This window comes from Peromyscus californicus, unplaced genomic scaffold, assembly GCF_007827085.1.
Source record: "Peromyscus californicus insignis strain IS unplaced genomic scaffold, ASM782708v3 Scaffold_20__1_contigs__length_68692818, whole genome shotgun sequence".
Taxonomy (NCBI): Eukaryota; Metazoa; Chordata; class Mammalia; order Rodentia; family Cricetidae; genus Peromyscus; species Peromyscus californicus.
In genome coordinates, this window is record NW_026294503.1 from 5,045,148 (window position 1) to 5,068,625 (window position 23,478).

A 23,478-nucleotide genomic window follows, 5' to 3' on the forward strand; every position below is an offset into this window, starting at 1 on the left:
GGATGGAATGGGACCCACTGCCTCATGGTCCTGCTGTCCTGCCGTCTCTGCCACGAGGGACCGCATCCCGCTAACTGTGAGCCAGAATAACCCCTTCCAGGGTTAATCTGCCTTCACGGGGTATTTTTGTCACAGCAACAAGAAGAGTAACCAGTGCACCTGCTTACAGGCTGTGGCTTTGCTGGAGTTGCTGAGCAGAACTCAGAAACCATGAAAAAGTCTCCCATTGAGCAAGGCAGCATTGGAATATCTTTAGATGATTGATTTCTTGCCTGCAAATCAAATATACGACCTTATTGTGATACGGTTATATTCCATTCTAGATTAACATAGGATATTTTTTAAAAAATTATATTATTATTATTGTTATTATTATTATTTGTACACGTGTATGCCTATATAAGTGTATGCCACATGTGTGCAGGTGCCTGTGGAGTCCAGAAGAGGGTGTCAGATCTCCTGTAGCTGGAATTACAGCTGTTGTGAGCCGTTTGGTATGATTTCTGTGACTGACTCAGGTCCTTTGGAAGAGCAGCCTGTGCTCTTAAGCACTGAGACATTTCAGCATGACAACAATGGCATCTCTAGATATATATTAGAAAAACATAAACTTAAGCACAGAGAACAGACTTAAAAAAAGAACAGACTGATATCGGTTTGGAGAATGTGGCACCAGTGAACTTAAATATTTATCATATAATTTCTGTGTAAAAGTCTTAATGAGCACTGACTTTTATGGTCTCCTTTCTGGAAACAATAAAAAAAAAATGTTAAATTTTGTAATGCTGTTTCTAATTGGCTTTCCACCACAAGGCACCACTTAAAGAAAAGTTGATTTCATTAAAACTATGACACATTCCTTTCTGGGCTGAAATTTCCAACACCTCCATCAAGAAGCAAATGGCAGCTGGAGATGTTAGACCTCTCCAAGTTTCTCTGCAGGTTTCCACAGAGACCCAGTCTCCAAGCAGGTGTTTTTCCTAATCCAAAGAGCAAGAACTATTCGAGAACATCCTCTTTCGTAATCCCTCTGAGAACACATGAAGAAAAATTGCTCAGCTTCCATTTCAAATGCAGGGGATTTGGATTTGGTTTAAACAACAGCTTGTGCAAAACCTCTTAGTTCCATTCTTTTACGCTGGGTGGTAGGTGATGATGTCATCGAAAGGGTGGCTTTGGGCTTTCTAAACACAGAGCCCTGACTGCAGTCAACTGACTGCAAGGTTCCTCGGCTGCACGGAGGAAAGCCAACACTGTTTTCTTCTCATTCACAACAATTCGGGGGCGAAAGCTCTTCTGATACGTCGAGCTAAACAATAACATTTACACGTCCTGCTTCAGTTTAAGTATGCTACGCATCTAGTTCAGCTTTCCTGGGAAGTGTCTCCTTTTCCCAATTCGTGTTGAATGTATACCACCCTGGAGACTTTTGACAAGTCAGTCTTACGTGGCTGGAAATAGCATTGCAAGTTGTCAGTTTGCATATATGTGTGGTTTACTTTAAGCTAGAAAGTCTTGCAAGATCTTTAGTGTTTTCTCTGAAGGTTGTTAGGACATGAAACACTTTCTCTAGAGGATTCCTTCACTGGGCTCTCATGTAACGCCTGGCATTCTTCATCTCTGTGCTGCTCACTCACCTCTGCGTGGATGAAGGTCTCTGTAAACAGCTGCAGCCCTCTATGGTGCATGGTTGGAACTCGCATAACTCTGTTTTCCCCGTTACCTATCCCTAACCAGGTAAGCCTTTCTCAGTGCAGGTAACAGAAGATGACCTAAGGATGGTGAGGGATGTGGAGAGTCAAAACAGATCAGCAGCTGAGGGGCCAGGCCAACCCCCTCTGCACCAGGTATTTAGAGAATACTGTGAAATTCTCATGGTCCTAGAATAAAATCAGATGCCTGCCGTGAAACCAAAATGAGGCTATGGACTTTTTCCAGTGGGTTCTGTGTCCTTTTGGCACCCTGAACTCACATATTAGTTATCTCTAAGGCAGACAGAATTCAAAAGAACCCTGTGAACTTGGGTGGTTAAAAACACGACATCTTTATTTCCACAACCCCAAACTGAAACCCAGTATTTCTTTCCATTAAAATGTGGGTCACAAACCAGAGTGCTTGTGATGTTGTTGCCAAGAGAAGTCATAGATATGTGCATTTCATATTGCAGTTGTTAGACTAGTTCAATCTCAGAACAGCATTTCTGGATAGCACCACTTCAAAATTGAGATAGTTATCACATGTGCTGCTGGTTTGCCTGATTTAGTAACATATTAACAAATATCCTAATTAAAGAAACAGTACATTTTATTTTTTATTTTTTGAGATTATAATATAATTACTTCACTTCTCTCCTTCCCTTTCCTCCCTCCAACCCCATCCATATACCCCCTCCCTTCTCCTTTTCAAATTCACAGCCTCTTTTTTTTAAAAAACCACATTTTAATGAAAAGTGGTTTCCCTTTGCAGCCCGGCATGATTTGTTTTATGCATTTCAAATATCACTCTGAAAAGAGTCCACAGGGTTTACCAAGACTGTCAAAAACTCTCACGGCACTGAAAGGGTTAAGGTTTCCTGACACTCTACACAGAGCATTTAATAATGCAGCAGCCAGGTTTCTAGAGTAAATCACTCCACACTGGCATCCTTTGAGGCTGAAACAAACTTGACCTTGAAAGCGACACAATTGCCTTGCTGCAGGCAGACGGTTCTCACGAGTCCATTTTCCTCATTTTGCTCTAAAAAAAGGACCTGTGGCTTTGAAAGCACCTCTTTTCACCAGGGAGGCTGTTTTCTCAACGTGGTCACCCACATTTGCCACTAGCACAGAGTCCTCTCATGTTTTTATCATTGAAATCCAGTCTCATGTTTAAATTTCTCTTGTGAATTTAAAACCCAGGGAGAGAACCAAGAAAAAGAATTATGATATTGTGGTTGGAGCAAGAAAAATTAAGCACTGAGTGTATACCATCAGAGACGGTACTTCTAAATGACAGCACTGACTGGTCCTCACCATGCTCAAATGAAATGTCACCCACCAGTTGACACGTGAAAGTGGTAGCCTCTGGGTTACGAGAACCATGAGGCGAGTTAAATGATGGGAGGATGTCTTAACAGATACATGCTACATGCAAGCACATCAGACATTGGACAGTCCTGATGGAAGCTCTGGTCAAAATAGGTGCACTCACTGAAAGCTGTTTAGGCAATAATTGATACAGCAGTTATTCGCTTAGCATGACGAGAGCTATTCAAAATTCTCTCCGACAAGTGTAAAACGCCTAACTTAAAATTCTGCACCTGGTAATATAAGTAAAAACAATTTATTCTTTCACTGAACTAAAATATAACCAACATGTCATCAGCATACAGCCATCATGTAGAGTTGAACCGGCCTTTGCACCCTTCCAATGCTGGTTCTATTCCATATGGCACTCTAAAATATGCCTCGACTCTGTGAAGTCTGCGAGCTTTAGAATCCTGTTTAGACATCTAGGCTTTTGCTTGCTTCAGAGCCAGAGGTTTCCTTGAAACTACAAGCCACAGGAGCAGCTAGCAGAACCATAGCAATGTACACACAACCTCGAGCATAGTGTGACCGAGAAATAAAGAGGTGAGAATCCTTGCTAATCATAGTTAGCAAATTACTCACGCAAGACCTGGAGCAAAATTTTAGTGAACATTTTAAATTTGTGCTGAAATTAAGGTAGACCTCACATCAACGAATAGTTTCAGGCAACTGTTTTCTTCTCTAGAAAATTACTTTAATTAAGAATAAAGATCAGAACCAGCCTACAGGACTCCTTAGAAAAGGCCACCTAGTCCCTCCTCTTCACAGCTGGGTTTTCAGAGAGAGTCACCATGGAGAAAGGAGCATTTCGCAGTAACACCCAAAACACAACCACACACGGATGTATAGGTCCCACCCCAACTTCCTTGGCACATCGGAGATTCTTTTTCTCTAAACAGGAAGCTGTTGACAGTGTCCCTCTTGTTTATAGAGCACCCAAAGCCCTTTTGTACAACAAGAATCACAACTTTGGAAGTCTAGAGTCTTTTCTCACTGCTCCTGTCCTTGCTAATTATACATGCTGCAAATGAGATAGAAACCAAATACCAAACTGCGGTGGGCTGATGCAGAATCAGCAACCGCAACAGGGAAAAGTTAGCTGCGCCCTGCGAGGCAGTGCTGGAGTTATTAGACTCTGAACAATACCGACGAGGATTCCTGGAATTTGAGGGAGCAAATTTGGCTCACGCTGCAAAATGCGAATCTCTAAATAATGTATGTTAGCAAGCGTTGCGCAAGGAGATTACATTTTAACCTACTTCATGGAACATTAATCCAAATTTAACCAAATTCCAGAGACTGCCTGAAATTCGTGACTAGAAAGCTGCTTTCACATTCCTTGGCTGGGTCCATCAGTCACTGCTCCTGAAGACAAAGTTACAGGAGGTTACGAGGGGAGGGGAAACCACCACGGGCTGTGAAAACACGTAACTCCTGTGTATAAAGCAAGCTGATTACCTCACGCAGAAGTGTGGGGTTTAGCAGTCCATGCTCCCGCAGCCCTTGGGAACCGACAGCAGCAGCAGCAACCACAGCAGCAGCAGCAACCGCAGCAGCAGCAGCAGCAGCAGCAGCGAGGTCCAGCATCCACCAGATTCTCACAAGCCTTTGACTGTGCGGACTCAGCCACAGACTCTGCCTCTGGCTGACGTCAAAGTCCCTGTCACATGGCCAGATAAAAGCCAAGAGAGCATTGGTTGTCGTAGCAACCACAGACCGGCTCTGAAATTATTTCAATAGGTCATCTGTCACTGATGTGTGTGCTTGTGTGTGTGCATCTGTGTATTTGTGTGTGTGTGTGTGTGTGTGTGTGTGTGTGTGTGTGTGCGTGTGCATGTATACACACGGAGTGCAAAGCCATCGTGAGCAGTGCCTGACAACCTCAACGCTCAAAGTTGCGACTCACCAGTGCCTGCAACTTTCATCGTTAAAGCTTGTCTGTCCTTTTTCCGGTTGCCAGAAAACACACGCTGTGACCCGTGGTCTCACTATCACAGCACGAAGCTCCTCCCCCTCCACTCAAGGAAAGAAACTGAAAACGTCCATGACGTGGTTTTCCTAGTGAATTAAATCACCCTGTAAATAAACCGAGGGGAAACAGCTTTCAAAGGGGTATTGATAGGAAAACTATTCTTACAACTGAGTCCACATCAGTGTGCTGACGGCGTCTTGATGGAAGCTGAAGGACCCTGACAGGAAGCGCGACCCAGAAAGCAGGGAGGATAGAGCCAAGGCACGCACCAGCCAAGACTCTGTGGAAACATGAAGGCTGGAGAACTTCCACAACGGCACAACTTTAAATGACCTGGGGATTACAGACAAAGGTAGGAGCCCCATGCAGGCACCAAGTCCTACTGCCCACGAGTCTCTGACCCGTAAGGGCTCGCTGGAGTTTCTTGTTTGAGTGAACGGATCCACAGCCCATGGACCAGAGCAGAGGAGAAAAAGGTCCAGCCCACCTGTTCCCAAATTACAGCTTCATTTCCTTCAGGGCCACTTAGCTTACCTCTAGCTCTGCATGCGTGCTCATGACCCAGTTAATTCTCATTCTTAATTAACAGGAAGCCAATTAAACAAAATTAAATGAAACCCAGAGGAAGGTACTATGAAAAAGCCGTTTAGAAAATGTGGACTCATTCAAAAGACAAGGGAGCTAAGAGGGGAGGAGAGATTGTTCTAAAAAGGTCCTTATGTGCCAGGGTTACAAGGCTTACACACACATATACACACACAGGTGCACACACACATGCACACTCATAAGTATACACACATACATACACACTCACATATACACATGCATGTACACACATGCACATGAACACTCACACATCCATGTACACTTGTATGCATACGCACTCACATATACACATATACACACACACACATACTCATTTACACACATACTTGCATACACAATGCACACATATGCACACACACACACACACACACACACACACACACACACACACACACACACGATATGAGCAGCTCTGGGGCCAACTGGTAAAATTGCTCCTGTGTCACAGGATGAAACCTCTTCAAGAAAGTCAAAAACTGCTTCTTTTACAGGACTAACGCCCGATCTGCTTGGCCGTGGAAACTTCCCATCCCGTCTTTTCCTTCATTGTACTTGATTTCCACGCTAGCCGTAATGAAGATAAGATGGACTTGATCGGAATAGTTATTTTTCTGACGCTCTTGGTGGTAGCCTGACAAACGTAAAGGCGAACTATAAAGAAAAATCCTTTAACTTCAGGCTGGTGACAACTGGGGATGGACCTGCGTGTTTGAATGACAGCGGCTGAGGCCAGTGTCTGTGTAAATTGGTTTGGATGCCTTATAAGGGGCAGATGTAAGCAACGGTTCTAATTCCCAAATTCACATTCTATTTATAGTTCTGCTTTTCTGTTTGGAAGTGTGGGTCCTAGTGATGCGGTGCGGAGGGGAGAGGGCAGAGACGGTGTAGGCCAGGGATCAAGTTCTCCCTGCTGGCTCCCTGACTTACCATGCTGGCTACTCAGTTGTTTCTCCTTTTTATACAGTTTAGCATCAAGACAATAAAACTGCAATGTCAGCCTCCACCAGTAGGTGATGTCCTCTGAAGCACAGAGTTCTTAGAAACCTCTACATTTCAGTAGTCCAAACAGGGTCATCTAAAAATGGGCAAATCTAGCCCATCTTCACTCTGAGTTTCCTATCAGTTTTACAGGTATACTCCACTCCGCACTGCTTGGGTTTACCTTGCGGGCAGGTTAAGCTAACCAGTGGACGGTATTCACCATGAGAAAATGGGTGAACGCAGCTCGTTTCCTACAGCACGCATCCAACCCTCATCATCCACCCTCCTCTGTAAACTACATGGGGTTGAGATTTTGCTAACAAATAAGGAAGCTAGCAGTCATCTGCAGGGTTAAAACTGTAACGTTGATCTCCATGGAGCTCAGACGTCTATCAGTTCGGCTAATTAATGAAAACGTCATGGGCAGCACACAAGTGCCTTCTCCCATGACACTGCATTCCACTAAAGAGAATATGTGTCATCTCATTTTCTGAAGGCCAGGTCATTTTCAAGGTGAAAATGATTCACCCGATTTTAAAATATTCACTCAAACACAGGTCTCCCTAATAATTTTTACTTACTGAAAGTAGGGCGGGTCCACCTATTATTAGTCTGACTGTTTTGCCCGGAATATATGGTAAATGTCACCGAACAAGGTTTGCATGCCTCAACTAACAGATGCTTTGGGCTGTGAGTAGACAATTCTAATCAGCCTTAAGACCCTCACTACTTCTAGGCATCGATGCTACCATCTTTATTGTCTTAACGTTAGTGGGAGGCTCTGTACCTACTCTTGGAGCTCTTGATTCAAATCTTAGGTCTTTTGGTTGGACCTTGGGTGAGTCACAAAAGTGTCCTAAGTCACAGTGTCTACATGCTAAGTTGTTGTGAGCATTGCAAGGGGAATAGATCATAAAACTCTGACCCCTGCCACAGGGCAGGGCACTCAGTGTGTGTTCACCACTTCTTGCTTATCCGTCCAGCTTTGGTGTATCTGTGAAGACCTCCAGGGCAAGGATCTCATTTGTCATGTTGCCCGTGGTTAGGACAGAGCCCAGACCCAGCAAGGGCTCGCTAAGCATGGAATGACTCATGGATTAGGGAAAGAATGTGGAGCAATAAGAAGACAGAATGCTTTTCTGTTTCTTCTACCACAGAAGAGAGAGGCTTTCCCTGAGCCATCTACAACCCCCAAAGAGGCAGAGGAAAAAAAATAGAAGACAGAAATGTTGAGTTCTCACAACATCTTCTAACAATGGATGGTTCTAAGTAAATCAATCTTATCCTGGTTAAGTCACGAGTAATTTATATGCTGACATGTTTTACAGTTACTGCTATTGATGTCTGATAATAATTGACTTTGACGTTGAAGGCTCACTATGTGTGGAACACTCCTGTAGATTCTGCATATATATTAAATCACTTTCTCTGTAACCCTATGAGGCAAATACTGTTCCTTTCACATTTCACAACTAAAGAAGTCATGTATAGATTAAGTCGCTTGCCTCCCTAGCGCACAGCAGGGCCAACATTGATATCTAGGAAGCCTAACTTCATAACTTTTTAGCAATGTATTTGCTAAATATTTTTAGGCAAAATTAAATTATTTCTTATTTTTGATTTTGCACAGTAGGGTTGTTTTACGTTTAAATTTATTTTTGTTTTTAGAATTACGAGTATGTTTTGTGTCTATGTAAGTGTGTGCACTGTGAGTGCAGAAGCCTGCAGAGGCCAGAGGCATTGCGTTTGAATCCTCCTGGAGCTGGAGTTACAGGCAATGGCACAATATGGCTGCGTAGAATTGAACTCGGGTCCTCTGCAAGAACAATAAGTGCTCTTAACCACTGAGCCATCTCTCCAGCCCCCAAAATTGATTGATGATTGATTGATTGATTGATGGTGCTGAGAGCAAATCCAGTTTCTTGTGCTTGCTTGCAACATAGCATTCTACCAAATTAATTACAATCTAGGTCCCTATTTTTATTTATTTATTTATTTATTTTTGTGAGGGAGGAAAGACAGATTTTTTTCAGCATCTTGGAATTCTAAAGTCTTTATTCTAGCTTTGGTCTAGGAGTAATAGGACATGGGAAAAATGAAATGAGGAAGATTTGGATCAAGGAAAGTGGGCAAAGTGAAACAATGAAAACATTAAGAATAAAATCATACCCAAGTCCCTGTGGGATCACATATGTTGCCACAGGCACAGCTGATTGGTTTCCTAGCGTGAGGACTAGCACGCATTCAAGCAACAGAGATAACAGTAATATCCATTGTCTTAAAAAACTAAGACCTTAAAGAGTAGTATGGGGGTTTGAATAGGAATGGCCCCCTTAGACTCGTGTGTTCGAATGGTTGGCCCATAGGGAATGGCACTATTAGGAGTGAGGCCTTGTTGGAGGAAGTGTGTCATTGGGGGCGGGATTTGATGTCTCATATGCTGTCTCTGCCCAGTGTGGCACACAGTCTCCTTCTGCTGCCGAGGATCCAGATGTAGAACTCTCAGCTCCTTCTCCAGCACCGTGTCTGCCTGCATGTCGCCATGCTTCCTGCCATGACGATAATGGACTGAATCTCTGAAACTATCAGCCAGACCCAATGAAATGTTTTCTTTTATCAGAGTTGCCGTGGTCATGGTGTCTCTTCACAGTGACAGAACACTAATGGAGACAAGTAGCAACAGCAGCAACAGCTCTGAGTGACAAAATCAATGATAAAGAAAAACGGTGTCTTGATCCGCTTGTGCTATCAGAACCAAATACCAGTAACTGGATGGTTCACAAATAACAGGTGATTACTGGATTGTTCTAGAGGCTGGGAAGTCTAAACCAAGGTACCTGATCATTCAGCACCTTATGGGAGACTGCTTCCTGGTTCATACAGAGCACTGTCATTGTGTCCTTGCATGTTAGGAGCAGCATTCTAGTTCAATCCACCAGGGCTCTGTGTTCAGAACTCAGCCAGCTTCTACTGCTCACATTGTGAGACTTTTATCTCAACACAGGAACTTTGAGGAGACACAGATATTTAATTTATAACATTGAGGACATCCCAACACTATCTGCTCTTTTCTCCTTAAATAGTTAGTGCATGCCGGGCGGTGGTGGTGCACGCCTTTAATCCCAGCACTCGGAAGGCAGAACCAGGCGGATCTCTGTGAGTTCGAGGCCAGCCCAGGCTACAGAGTGAGTTCCAGTAAAGGCGCAAAGCTACACAGAGAAACCCTGTCTCGAAAAACCAAAACCAACCAAACAAAAAATAGTTGGTGCATGCATGCCTGTATGTGTACATGCATATGTGTGTGTGTGTGTGTGTGTGTGTGTGTGTGTGTGTGTGTGTGTGTGTGTGTGTATGTGCACACGCTGAGTATGTGCAGGTGTCCATGTGTGCATAGGGAGGCCAGAGGAAGACACAGCATCTTCTATTGCTCACTGCTCAAGCAAGGCCTCCTACAGAACCTTGGAGCTTTCTGATTTTCAGTTAGGCCGGTAGCTGACAAACCCCAGCAAGCTCCCCCCCCCCCCCCCCCCCGCCTTCTCTCCCAACCACTGGGTTACACACGCAACTCCTGGCTATTTACATGTGTTGGGATGAGTGTCCTGAGTGCTCTGACCCCCTGAGCCATCTCCCAGCCCCAGTAATTGGAATTCTTAAGTGATGTGGGGCTTTAAAAATTCTCAGAAACTAAAGAGACAAAAACTAAGAAACAGAACCAAAGAGAAGGGAGGCCCGCACCTGTCCTTCCCTGAAAGCGTTTGCTGGCTCCCGAGTGGCCTGATGTGAAAGCGTGAGGGGAGGGCACAGGACGGTAAAGCAGACAGGGACCCTGCCTGGTTCTGGTGGACCCAGGAGACAAAATGGGAATCTTGGACCTCCAATAGGCCTGGGTGTGGTAAGCATATTAAATGTTCAGTTCTCATAAATGAAATGTTAAATCCTAAAATTAATAGAAAACAAATACATGAGGCCTTGCAGAGCCAATGTCCACCCCCAAATCATCACAATACCCAAAATGAGGTAATTTCCTGTATTTTCACTTCCTTCTAGAGTACATAAGCCCTCTCTTTATTATAACACATGATGATGCCACCCAGGGCCTCTGAAAATTTTCACACATCATTTCCAAATTAATTAAAACACCTAGGGATGTCATCTAACCAGCCAAGGTTTATAATGGAAACAACAGACAGTAGAAACAGACCCACATGCTGCTTGTCTGTAGTCAAACAAGGACCCGAGCATACTCAACACGTAGAAGGAAATAAATAACAACATGGGGAGGTCTCCACATGAAAGTGAGACGTGGAGCTGGAGAGACGGCTCAGCAGCTAAGAGGGGACTTTGCTCTCAACAGATGACCCAGGTTCAGTTCCCAGCACCTGTGTAAGGTGGCTCACAATGCCCCGTAACTACAGCTCCAGCCTCCGTGGGCACTGCACTCACACGGAGAACCCCCCCCCAACACAATTAAACCATAAAAACAAGCTCATCTAAAACAAAATCTGAGAAGGCAAACATGCTAAAGCGAATAATTGGAGAACAAGTCCTTTCGTACTTGCTACGTAAAACAATAAAGTTGACAAGACGCCGTCAACTGCAGGGAAATTAAGTGAGCATGTTATCATGAAAGCAGGGCCATCACTACGGAGTCATTATTATTATAAAGATACTATAGCCAATGCTGCATCTATAAAATTGATAATTTAGGAAAAAACTGACTCTTTATTGAAAAATGAAAACAACCAAATTCAACCAACATGAAATACACAACTTGAACAATTTGTAAACTAGTAACAGAATTGAAATGATAATTTTGTATTTCCTCCGAAAGAAAGTTCTAGAACTACAGGGGAATTCTCAAGAAATGGAGAATCGGACACTAACTGAATACAATTTCCTCCAGAAACAAACAAAAACAAACAAACAAAAACCAACAACACAAGAAATATTCAGTTTATTTTAGGAAAAGTGGTTGTATTCTGATGCCAAAGTCAAAGACAATATTAAAAATCTTTAACAAAGTGTTGGGAAAAGTAATCCCTGAGTATACACATAAGGGATTATACACTGAAAACATTCGAGTTTGTTATGATGGCAAAGCTTGTTTGATATTTAGTATTCTGCCATACCAAGGGAAAATGAATATATTTATACCAATTTGATGCAGAAAAAGCCTTTGGGAAAAGTTAAAATGCATAAGAAAAATAGAAACTACTGGATAATTCACAATTAATGAAGAACATCTACCAAAAGTTTATACAAAATCCCATGCTGCAGAGAGAAGATGAACTTTTTTGTCTTATATTAGGAGCAAGGTGAAGGCATGCAGAATTATTCAACAACGATCTAGACATTTTAGACACCTGAGAAAAGTGAGGCAGAGGTAGCCAGTCAAGGTACACCACTGGCATGCACAGAAATATCAGAATAAAATCTTGCTTTCTGCAATTAGCATATATTAATAAAAATAAATTACAATTGTCCATACCCTCCAAAGGAATTAAACTGTGCAGATTGAAAAGGAAATAATAAAAATGGTCTCTCTTAACTATAGATGAAATAATTATCTATTCAGAAAATTCCAGAGAATTTGCAGCACAAACAAAAATGAAAAACCTTCTACAATTAATAGGTCGATTCAAGAATAATGTATTCCTACACATTAGTAATAGACGTGCAGAAATTGCATTTTAAAAATATACTGTCATTTATAACGTCTCAAAATGAATGGGATACATTGTAAACCTAGCAAAACATGTGCAAGGCTTACATTCTGAAAAGAACAATGAGAAAAATTAAAAAAGGCTCAAGTAACAGAGAGAAGAACTGTGTGCACATGTTGGGAGACTCAACATAGTAAGGATACAGTTTTCCCTTAGTTGATATGCAGGATTGACCTGATTCTAATAAAAACTGTAGCAAGATTCTTTCGTAGCTATTCATGAATTTGTTATGAAAACCAATGTGGGAAAAGAATGGAATTATAACAGCTAAGATACTTTTGAGTAAAAAATTTAAAATGGAAGAGGCCATTCTACCTGATTTTGAAGCATATCACATGGCTATAATTACCAAGACTGTGTAACACTGGCATAAGGACAGTGACAGATTAATGATCCGGGGAGAGAAATCGGAAATCTCATAAGCAGCCTCTAAGTGAGTATAAATCATGACCAGCTATGGTGGGGTTTTGTTTGCCTTGTTTCAGACAGGGTTTCACCACGCATCCCAGGCTGGTCTCAAGTTTAGGATCCTTCTGCCTCCACTTTCTTAGTTATTTATAGCACGCAGAAAGAATCTCAACCTGAACTCCTCACTGTACACAAATCCATCAGGTGGGTGTGTAAAGCTACACAGCTTGAAAAGGAAGCATCGAGGAAAATTTGGGAGATCTACACGTAAGTGACACAGGCCTAGCACCAAAGCCGTGACTTACAAAGGAAGGAGCCACGTAAGGGGCAAGTGTTCTCCAAGGGGATAAAGTGCCCAGGGGCAGACTAGAGGAGGAATGTTTACAAGCAGAAGGACAAACAACTCATACTGAGGCCACACAATGAACCCCCAAGGTCCAAAAATAAATCATCCAACCAAAAAAGAGGTAAAAGACACAAAATCAAATGTTATCAAAAATACAGCAGATAGGCACACAAAATGTTTTTAATGTCACTAGTTGTAAGAGTTCTTCTTTATTGTCAGCTTGACTAGATTTAGAGTCACCTAGGAGACACACTTCCAAGTAAGTGTGAGGGCATTTATAGAGAGATTTACCTGAGGAGGGAAGACCTACCATCCACAGGTGGGGGGTCTCAGACTGAATAAATGGACACAAAGCCATATAGACATATTCTCCAGAAAAACAAGTATGATTGATTTGAAAAATCTATTTAAAATCATGTTACAACCACACACACACACACACACACACACACACACACACACACACACACACAAATATTTAAGGATTTATTGTATCTGCATGCGTGAGTGCGTGTGTGTGTATGTGTGTACCATGTGCACGCTGTGCCTGCAGAGGACAGGAGGGGTGTGAGAGCCCCTGGAGCTGGAGTGACAGGTGATTGAGCCACTATATGAGTACTCGGAACTGAATCTGGGTCCTTGGCAAGTGCCCTTAAACTGAGCCATCTCTCCAGACCCTACACACACACACACACACACACACACACACACACACACACACACACACACACACCCCACACACACCCCCCCACACACACACCACACACCACACACACCACACACACACACACACACACACACACACACACACACACACACACACCACACACACCACACATACCACATACACACACACACACATACACACATACCACACACACACATATGCACATACACATGCACACACAATGGAAACAGATGGGAAGGACGGGGAGGGAAATGTGGGAGAACAGTAGGAGGTGGTTAAGAAGAAAGCATAATGATGTACAACGGCATGTATGAACACAAAATGTTTCTTTGAGTCCTAACCAATAATAATAGTAGGAGTAAACAGAGTAGGTGAAAACAAACCACCATCATCATTCTAAGGGTATATCAACAATGAAGAAATACTTATTCAAGAAAATGTAGAACTCTGAAAAAGCACTGGGACTCCACAGCACTGGAACGATCCCTCCCTCCGGAATCCTCAGGTCTGTGTGATGGACGCTCCCCTCTGAGAAGGCAGAGCATCCTTTTCCCTCCGATGTTTAATCAAGGGCACAGTCTCTCACTAGGAGAGGCAGCCTACCAGCAGGTCTCCAGCTCTGAGGTTCAATCCCTTATGCATGTAGCTGAGAGACTGGGGCCTTCTTTCTTCTCTCTTTTAAAAAAGAGTTCCTTTAAAATCTATTATCATTATCGCCATCATCATTGTGTGCGTGTGCATGTGTGTGTGTACGTGCATTGCACAACATGTGCAACTTTTAGCAGTCAGTACTCTCCCATCATGAGTTCCAGGGTTCCAGGAACTGAATTCAGATTGTCAAAACTGGCTGTGCTCTTTGAAAACAGAGTTTACACTATGGGAGACCAGACCTCATTAAAACAGCTTATCACCCATAATCCAAAGACTTAAAAGGCTGAGGCAAGAAGATCATGGGTTTGAGGTCTGCCAGGACTGCCTAGTGGCAACCCTATGCTGCATAGTCAGACCATGCATCGACAAAGAAAATAGTTTAACCAAATCACCGAACAGATTAATAAGCAATGACAACAGAGGGCAAAAGGTAGACTGATGTCCCAAATCTCCACATTTGTACCACCTTAAAGCTGTAGCTTTTAATAAAAAGTCATAAACCAACGAAAAAGGATCATGTTATACATGATAGATAGAGATAGAAGATAGATGGTGCATAGATGATAGACAGATAGATGATAGATAGATAGAAGATAGATGATAGGTAGATGATAGATAGATAGATAGATAGATAGATAGATAGATAGATAGATAGATAGATGATGGATAGTTGATAGATAGACAGACAGATAGATAGATAGATAGATAGATGATAGATAGTTGATAGATAATTCATAGCTAGACAGACAGATAGATAGATGATAGAGAGATAGATGATAGACAGACAGACAGATAGGTTAAAACATTGGCAAAAAAAACCCTGCCTGTGAGAAGATCCACTGTCTTATTTATAGATGGCACAGCAGCCATTATAAAGATGCTAAGAGAGCAAAAGGAAGCCATGATGCTTTATAAGATGAAGAATACTGTCTTCAGTTCTTTTCCACACATATTCTAGGAAAAATGCTAAAAGACAAATAAAAAACACCAAAAAGAGACAGAAGTCGTGTGAAAGGACAAAATGGAAATTCCAGGGAGTTTCCAGAAATTCTGGAGTAAAACTTCACTCTAGGAAATCAGCAGTAGAAAAACAGAATCAGTGAGGTTGAGACAGATTAGCAGAGATTATGTAACACAAAGAATGAAAGTAAAAAGATGGAAGGAAAATAGAGACCCTCAGAGAAACGTGGGACACTGTTGACGCAAGCATACACTCACACACAAGCTTCTCCAAAGGAAAGGAAAACCTCTCCCCACACATCAGTAAACTCAGTGTCATCCAAGTGGGACAGGAGCAAAAGGTCCCTCCCCACACATGCTAAAGGAGAAGTGCTGAGAGACAAAGGTCAAGGGAAATACTGAACCCGGGGGGCGAGGACCGGGCAGGGTTCAGAAGGTAAGCCACTCACTGTGAACTCTGAGGACTTGAATTCGGAACCCACAGAAAAGTGAGGTGGGCAGTATAGACCACTATAATCCCAGCACGTAGGAGGGAGAGACAGAGGATCCCCAGGGCAAGCTGCCTAGCTAGACCAGCAGAATCATTAAGCTCTGGGTTCAAGTGAGAGACCCTGCTTCAACACATAAGGTGGAGGGTGTTTGAAAAAGGCACCAACACCAATCTCTGTCCTTCACACACATGCACACACACGTGAACCCATATGTACATATGAGAACATACACATATGTATACACACCACACACATTGCACATGAGCCTACATGTGCACCTACACACATGAGAACATGGATCTACACATGTATGTGTATCGCAGAGTACACATACTGAAGGAATGAGAGAAGCAAAAGAGAACTTGCTCATCACATAAAAGGGAATCTTAATATGACGAACAACTGACTCTCATCAGGAATAATGGAGGCCAGAAAGCAGTGGGAGGCATAGTGAAAGGCTGGTGCAATGGTCCTTGTCACCTAGTCTAGCGCCTCTTAGAGCGTCATGTGTTGTGGCCTCATCATTCTGTCCCAACTGACTTGGAGCTAATAAAAGCATTTACTTTCTCATAAGTTGATAATCTATAATTTAGGCATTTCCTTCTAGTACCCAGAAGAGGAGTATAATAAAACCCAATCAAGTCAAAGGAATGAAAAAAATAAAAATAAAAAAAATGAAATAGAAACCATCGTACAACAGAGAAAAATGAGAATATCCCAAGTTGGTTCTTTGAAGAAATCATTGGAGCTAATAGGTTCCCACAAGAGTAATCAAGAAAAAGAGATGGCTCAAATTCTTAATATTTGTAATAAAAGGGGACATTGTACAGGATTGTAGGATGTGAAGAAATAACGGATTTCCCAGGCTTAGTCTAGAATGCCCCTCAGTGGCTGCCCTGTTCTGTCTTCTCTCCACACTGTCCCTGAGAGGGTGTAACCACAAGCTACTTGAACACCTCCAGAGACTGGGAGTTCTCCTCTAAAAACTGGCAACCCAGCCAGTCATAGGGATAGTCTATGACAAATGTCCTCTCCGTAAAGCTCTAATGTCAGCTGGATTCCTGCCTGGTTGGTGAAGAGTGACCTGAATCCCCTTGTTCACGTGACTGCCCTTCAGAGACTTAAGGAGCAGCTAGTGTATGGAGCAGTTGTCCTCATTCAGAATCTGTAGCTATCTCCAATGAAGGCAACTTCCCTTGTCACTCTGTGTCATTGGAATTGAGTGCAGGCTACAGGTTTAGCTTTCTCACACACAAGTGCATAGCTTTCCAAGCCTTTCCTTCACTTTCTCGTCCGTCACCTTGGCCACACTACTTACTGTGCGGAAGCAGAGAAGTAAACGTCACTGTGATGGACCACAGGGGTGGGCAAACACCCTAGAGATGGTGTTGTGAGCTGGTAGAACCTGGGTCACTGAAACCTGGAGAAAAGGGTTCCCACATCCATGCTGCTTCTCTTTGGACTTTTAGTGGAGAGACACAAAATTCTGTTTTATTTAAGTCACAATTATGGCACATTAGACTTAAAGTTAACATTGAGAACCCTGCAGGTGAATGTCACATGTTCTGAAGCTTCCAGACTCCCCAGAAATCTTTAACAAAGACAGCACAGTGCATTCAAAAGGAACCATGGAAGAAATAGTGAGGAGAAAACTTCTTAATTTATCTACATAATTAAACGAATGACCTTCAATTAATGTGTGGTAATATTCATGCAATGACCATTTAGTCTTTTAGGAAACTTGAGTCACATGGGTTGATGAACAGGAAAGGGGGGTGGGTAGAGGGGGAAGGGGAGGAGAGCAAAGAGGGAAGAGGAGGGGAGGAGAGGAAAAGGGAAACTTCTTTACATAAAACTAGGAATCTGTTTAGTAGGAAAGTGGTCCACAAGTCACCTCTTTATATTTAATCTCCTACACAAAGAGATAGACAAAATATCAGTTTTCTACCAGCAACAACCAGTATGTAATCTCTGATATTGATCTTTGTGTGTGTGTGTGTGTGTGTGTGTGTGTGTGTGTGTAATCTCTGATATTGATCTTTGTGTGTGTGTGTGTGTGTGTGTGTGTGTGTGTGTGTGTGTGTGTGTGTGTGTGTGTACCGTGTGTGCTGGTGCCAGAATAGGGGTCAGATCACCTGGAGCTGGATTTCCGGGTGGCTGTGAGCCACCTGATATATGTATTGGATTCCAAGCTCAGACCCTCTGGGAGAACAGTGAGTACTCTTAACCACCGAGCCAGCAATTCCAGACCCCAGATCTTTAAAAAAAGATTATTCTAGGGACCTCACTCTCTTTGCCCTCAGAATGATATTACTGCACATTTACAAATCTGACTTTTTCAACCATAAACAATTCCATTCCTCTCATTTCCTGAGAGGTAAGGAAGTACACTGGGGGAGACTGAGGAACTGGGATGCCTGTGTTTACAGGGTAACTGGTACCAAGAAGAGCAGAGAAGCTATGTGAAACCCAACCCTGGCCAAAGTCCCACACCGCTGTGAAGTGTCGCCATGTGTCACTCTGTGTTCTGATGGGCAGCTCATGAACTGTGGAATAAGGACGTTCGACCCATGACATCCAACTCTGTAACCTCGGGCAATTTATTTAACCCCTCTAAGCCTTGATTTTAATAAATGTAAAGTAGAAATGCTAACAACCATGTGGAATGTGGTTATAAAGCATGGCATTAGTTGGGAAACAAGTAAGGTTTGGGAGACCAAGCTAATCTCTAGAATTAGGACGGATAATTAAGAAATTTGCCGATTAAGGTTCAGGTTACCCAAAATCCATGTTTTCCAACATATATTTACTTGGAAATGTGATTTTTTTGTTTTTATTAAATTCCTTAGTCAGTGAATTATAGTAAGCCATAATCATGGGAGCACTATTAGTTTCCATTCTTACATTTTCATAGCCTGTATTTCTATTCCATAGACTTGTTGACAGCTAAAACTGCAGCTCAACACCATACTTAGCTAGTAGATGGTTGCTTTTTCTTTTTCTCCCCCACTTTTTTTTGCCAAAGAGAAAATAGGACAGAAATGTGTTGGCTTGCTGATATTAGCTTCTCTTGTAAGGAAGTCATCCATTAAAAAGCAAATCACAGGGGACTGGAGAGATGGCTCAGTGCTTAAAAGCACCGGCTGCTCTTGCAGAGGACCCAGATTCAGATCCTAGCCCTCACATGACAGCTCACAATTGTTCTGGGAGATCTGACACCCTCTTCTGACCTCTGTAAGCACCAAGCATACATGTGGCCCACAGATATACATGCAGATACACACTGAAAAAAAGAAAACACACACACACACACACACACACACACACACACACACACACACACACACGAACTACTGACACCTACTTATTCTATTCAAAGATGTTTCTATAATGGCATTTACATGGGCACATGTAAATCAAGTATTTTTACATTGCAACAAATGTGAGTCTTACTTCAATAAAATCCAGTGTTTAGCAGCAGGAGAGATGGCTCAGTGATTAAGAGCACTGGCTGCTCTTCTAGAGGACCTGGGCTCGATTCCCAGCAACCATCACAGGGGCTCTGATACCCTCTTCTGGTTTCTGTGGGTACAGTACTCACTTGGTACACAGACATACATGCAGGCAAAACACTCATACACAGAAATAATAATGATTTTAAAAATTAAAAAAAAGTGGTGTAGCAAAAATAATCAGGACAATCAAAGTTTATGTCTTCTGGTGACTATAAAAAGTTAATTTCGGGCCGGGCAGTGGTGGCACACACCTTTAATCCCAGCACTCGGGAGGCAGAGCTAGGCAGATCTCTGTGAGTTCGAGACCAGCCTGGTCTACAGAGCAAGATCCAGGACAGGCTCCAGAACTACACAGAGAAATCATGTCTCCAAAAACAAAAACAAAAACAAAACAAAACAAAAAGTTAATTTCAGAAACATCTGCTTTATTGTATTTCTCAGAGTCACCTGTCTAAAAAGTATGGACATCAATATTCTTTGGACCATTTGGCTACTGATTTGGGCAATGTGCTAGAGGGGTATTCCTCTGCTGCCACCCTGACCGATCCCTGGAATTTATGAAGAAATTACTTTTCATGGAAAAGAGGAATTCATGCCATCAAAATGCTTACTTTGAAATAGGAGTCTCTCGGACCACCTAGTCTTGCCAAATGTTTCCAGGTCTAAAGACGGGTGAAGGGGTCAGGAAGAAAAGCAAGGGTGTCTGAACAGAGACAGGAGATAGGTCACCTGTTACAGTCTACAGACTTCTGGTCTGTGGACATGTAACATAAAAATCGGCGTTGCTGAGAGCCGAGAGGTTTCCAGTGGTTTGTCACAGCAGGAGCGAGCAGGGAGAGAGGGAGAGAGTAAAGGGCTCTGGGGAAGTCTGATGAGGCGCCACAGGGCTCAGGCGGGAGACGGGCCTTCCACCGGGAGCAAAGCCATTCTGGAAGAGCTGCTGTGTCCTCCCGGGAGCAAAGGGCTGCCTGCGAGCCTTTGGCAATTCTGTCATGCTGAGTCGTCTGATTCTAGAGTTTCCATCCATGTAGTAACAATATTTTCAGGAACTGGTTCTCTTGTATCCCAGGTCAAAGGTTACGTTAACAGAAAGAGACAAAACCAAGGTCTGTAAGCTGTGTTTTTGCTTGTTTGTTTTGTTTTGCCTTGCCTTTTCTTTCTTTCTTTCTTTCTTTCTTTCTTTCTTTCTTTCTTTCTTTCTTTCTTTCTTTCTTTCTTTCTTTCTTCCTTCCTTTCTTTTCTTTTTTCTTTTTTCGGTCTCATTTCATGCTGTTGGAAGATTTATTTATTCATATTTTATGTGGGCAAGTGTGTTTCTACACGTGTGTCTTTGCATCATGTGTGTGTCTGCTGCCAGCAGAGGCCAGAAGAGGGCGTCAGTTCCTCTGGAACCGGAGTTACAGGTGGTTGTGAGCTGCCATGTGGGTGCTGGGAATCAAACCCAGGTTCCCTGGAAGAGCAGCCAGTGCTCTTAACTGCTGAGCCGTCTCTCCAGGCTCAAGGCTGTGTTCCTATCATCTCGACACAAGGTCTGAGGGGCTCTGCAGGACAAGCTTTGTCCCTAGAAAGGATGGGATGGTAAATATCCGAGCTGTCTCAAGGAATTCTCTTGTCGAACCTGCCCAGAGGCCATGCCAGTTTTCTGTGCTTGCCGTGTGTGTGTGTGTGTGTGTGTGTGTGTGTGTGTGTGTGTGTGTGTGTTTGTGTGTGTGTGTGTGTGTGTGTGTGTGTGTGTGTGTGTGTGTGGTTTTTAAAACATAAAAATCACCAACCAAATAACTAAGAATTAAGATTTAAGTTCTCTCTGAAGAGGCAGTGTGTTATTCAGGTGTCACTGGGAAGACTGGGGATTACTTCCTTCTCCCATTCCCCCATTCGGTCACCTCCAAAACCTTCTGTATCAAGCTCTTTTCTGAAACTTTTGCAGCCCTGATTTCCTCCACGAAAGGGAGATGTTCATTACCAAGGTTCTGGTAACATAAAGCCATCCCTATTTTCTTAGCCCTGCTATGATATCAGTAATTTCACCAACAAGAAGAGCCCAGAGTCACTGTATCCGTGTGTGGCAGAGACGGGGCACTTGAAGAAACCCTCCAGAGCAGCAAGGCTCAGCACAGGCCTTTTCCCTAAGCAGTTTTGTTTGTTTGTTTGTTTGTTGTTGTTTTGTTTTTTGGGGAAAGCATTTCTCTGCGTAGCCCTGGGCATCCTGGAACTAGCTGGGTAGAGCAGGCTGGCCTTGAACTTAGAGATCCACCTGCCTCTGCCTCCTGAGCACTGGGGAAAAGGTGTGTACCACCATGCCCGGCTTCTCTAAGCTGTTTTTAAAAAGAATTTTCTTATAAAAATTCTACTTGAAGATGGAAATAATGGGAGTGGGGAGGCAGTTAGAAGATTCCTTCACCAAACAAAGGGAAGTCTAAAGTCAAGACGGACGGAAGAATTTGTACTTAAAACGTATTTATTTGTATATATTAGTAGTAGTATTAGTGCCTTGTGCATGTGTGGTAGGGGTGTATGAACTCTGGAGTGTATGTGTGGAGGTGACAGGACAATTTTTAGGAGTGGATTCTCTCTTCCCACCTTGTCGAGTCAAGGTCTTGTTTCGGCCAGGCTGTACTCTTGGCTAGCTGGCTCTTGAACTTCTTAGCCATTCTTCTGTCTCCAGCTCCCTTCTCACCCCAGGAGTCCTGGGATTACAGATGTATGCCATCGCGTCCAGGTTTGTATATGGATTCCAGGGATTGAAATCAGGTTATTAGGTTTGTGGGGCAGATTTTCCCTCATGGAGCCATCTTGCTGGCCCTGAAGAGAAGGTTTCTGACCTGTCAATGCTATCCACTTGGGAACGGGTACAGCAGAACCTCCTATAAGATTTAAGGGGCTTGGAGTCAGAGTCTTGGCCCTGCATGTTCCCAGCTACCAGCTCTGAACTCCTGGTCCTTCCCAGTCCCTGCAGTCCCCCTTCAGGTTCTCCGAATCATGACAGCGCTGTGCCAGTAACTTCCCTTTTTGCCTAAGCTGGTTTAAGCAGACATTCCTTACTCAAAAGCAAAGACGCACTCATAAAATCAGTGTGTGTTTGTGCTTTACACAGCACCACAGACTCCTCAAAAGTGGAAACAGACCTTGGACATCACCAGCTCCGTTGACACATTCATTTAAAACGTTTAAACCAGTGCTTTCTGTGTGCAGGGCCCCCTGAGAAGCTGAAGGACACGATGTTAAACAAAGAAGACGTAGACCTTGGCCATGTGGAGTTTTGTAGTTACAGGAAAAACCATCAACATTTGCTAAATGGTATCTTTACAGAAAGGTAACACCCAGAGCTAGTGTGTGATGATCTAAGTCAGTCTGGGGATTCACTGAAGGTCCCCCTGAGGACACAGAAGATGAGCTTGTTCTCAGCATAGAAACAGTGTGTGTAAAACCATGGACGTGAGATATAGCTGGGCAAGTTCACAGCACAGAAGGACAGCACAGGATGACGGGCTGGTAAACCAGGGCCTTTATGGGACGTTTTAGGTTTGTTGCTGATTTTTTTTGTTTATTTGTTTATCACTTTTGTAGTGGTGGGGATTGAACTCACACTCTTGCACACGCTCGGTAAGTGTTCTACCACTGAGCTACATTCCCCATCCCACCCATTTATTTTGAGACAGGGTCCTACTGAACTTCTCAGGCTACCACTAAACTTGTGATCCTCCTGCCTCAGTCTCAGAAGTAGCTGGGATCACAGACCCACCTTTATGAAACATTTTGTAAGCCAGGGTAACAAGGGGATCACTGAGCTCCTGTTTAACTCATGGTCGGTAGTGGGTGGAAGCTGGGGACTTAGGTCGTCTGACTCCAAGGCCAATTAGAAGATTTTATAATAAGGCTTTCTAGAATTCTTTACTTATTTCGAAAGTTTACCACATGCTAACTATAGAGCAAGGGGCATTTAATGCTATCAGAAAAAGCACCTTGGAAATGCCCCTCAGGTTGCTCAGTCTGCGTAACACATGGAAGACTTGTATGTCACGGGATTAATCCCAGGAACTAGATATTTTAAAAATCCCTTCTAGCATTA

The 23,478-nt window shown here is 43.1% G+C and overlaps 1 protein-coding gene and 1 long non-coding RNA gene across 4 annotated transcripts in view; one reads left to right on the forward strand and one right to left on the reverse strand.

The window, feature by feature from the left end:
• Positions 1-23,478, reverse strand: part of Ncald (neurocalcin delta) — a 250,376-nt gene that overhangs the window by 82,838 nt on the left and 144,060 nt on the right. Inside the window, exon 1 of one of the 3 annotated variants that reach the window (XM_052747634.1) lies at positions 4,527-4,661. The exons of the other annotated variants lie outside the window; for them this stretch is intronic. The gene's annotated coding sequence lies outside the window, so the exon portion shown is untranslated. Of the gene's footprint in view, positions 1-4,526; positions 4,662-23,478 lie in introns of those variants that run through there. 3 annotated transcript variants of the gene reach the window in all.
• LOC128116434 (uncharacterized) lies at positions 4,839-8,061 on the forward strand. The gene is made up of 2 exons (XR_008220453.1): positions 4,839-5,392; positions 6,138-8,061. It is a non-coding gene; the product is annotated as an uncharacterized LOC128116434 (long non-coding RNA).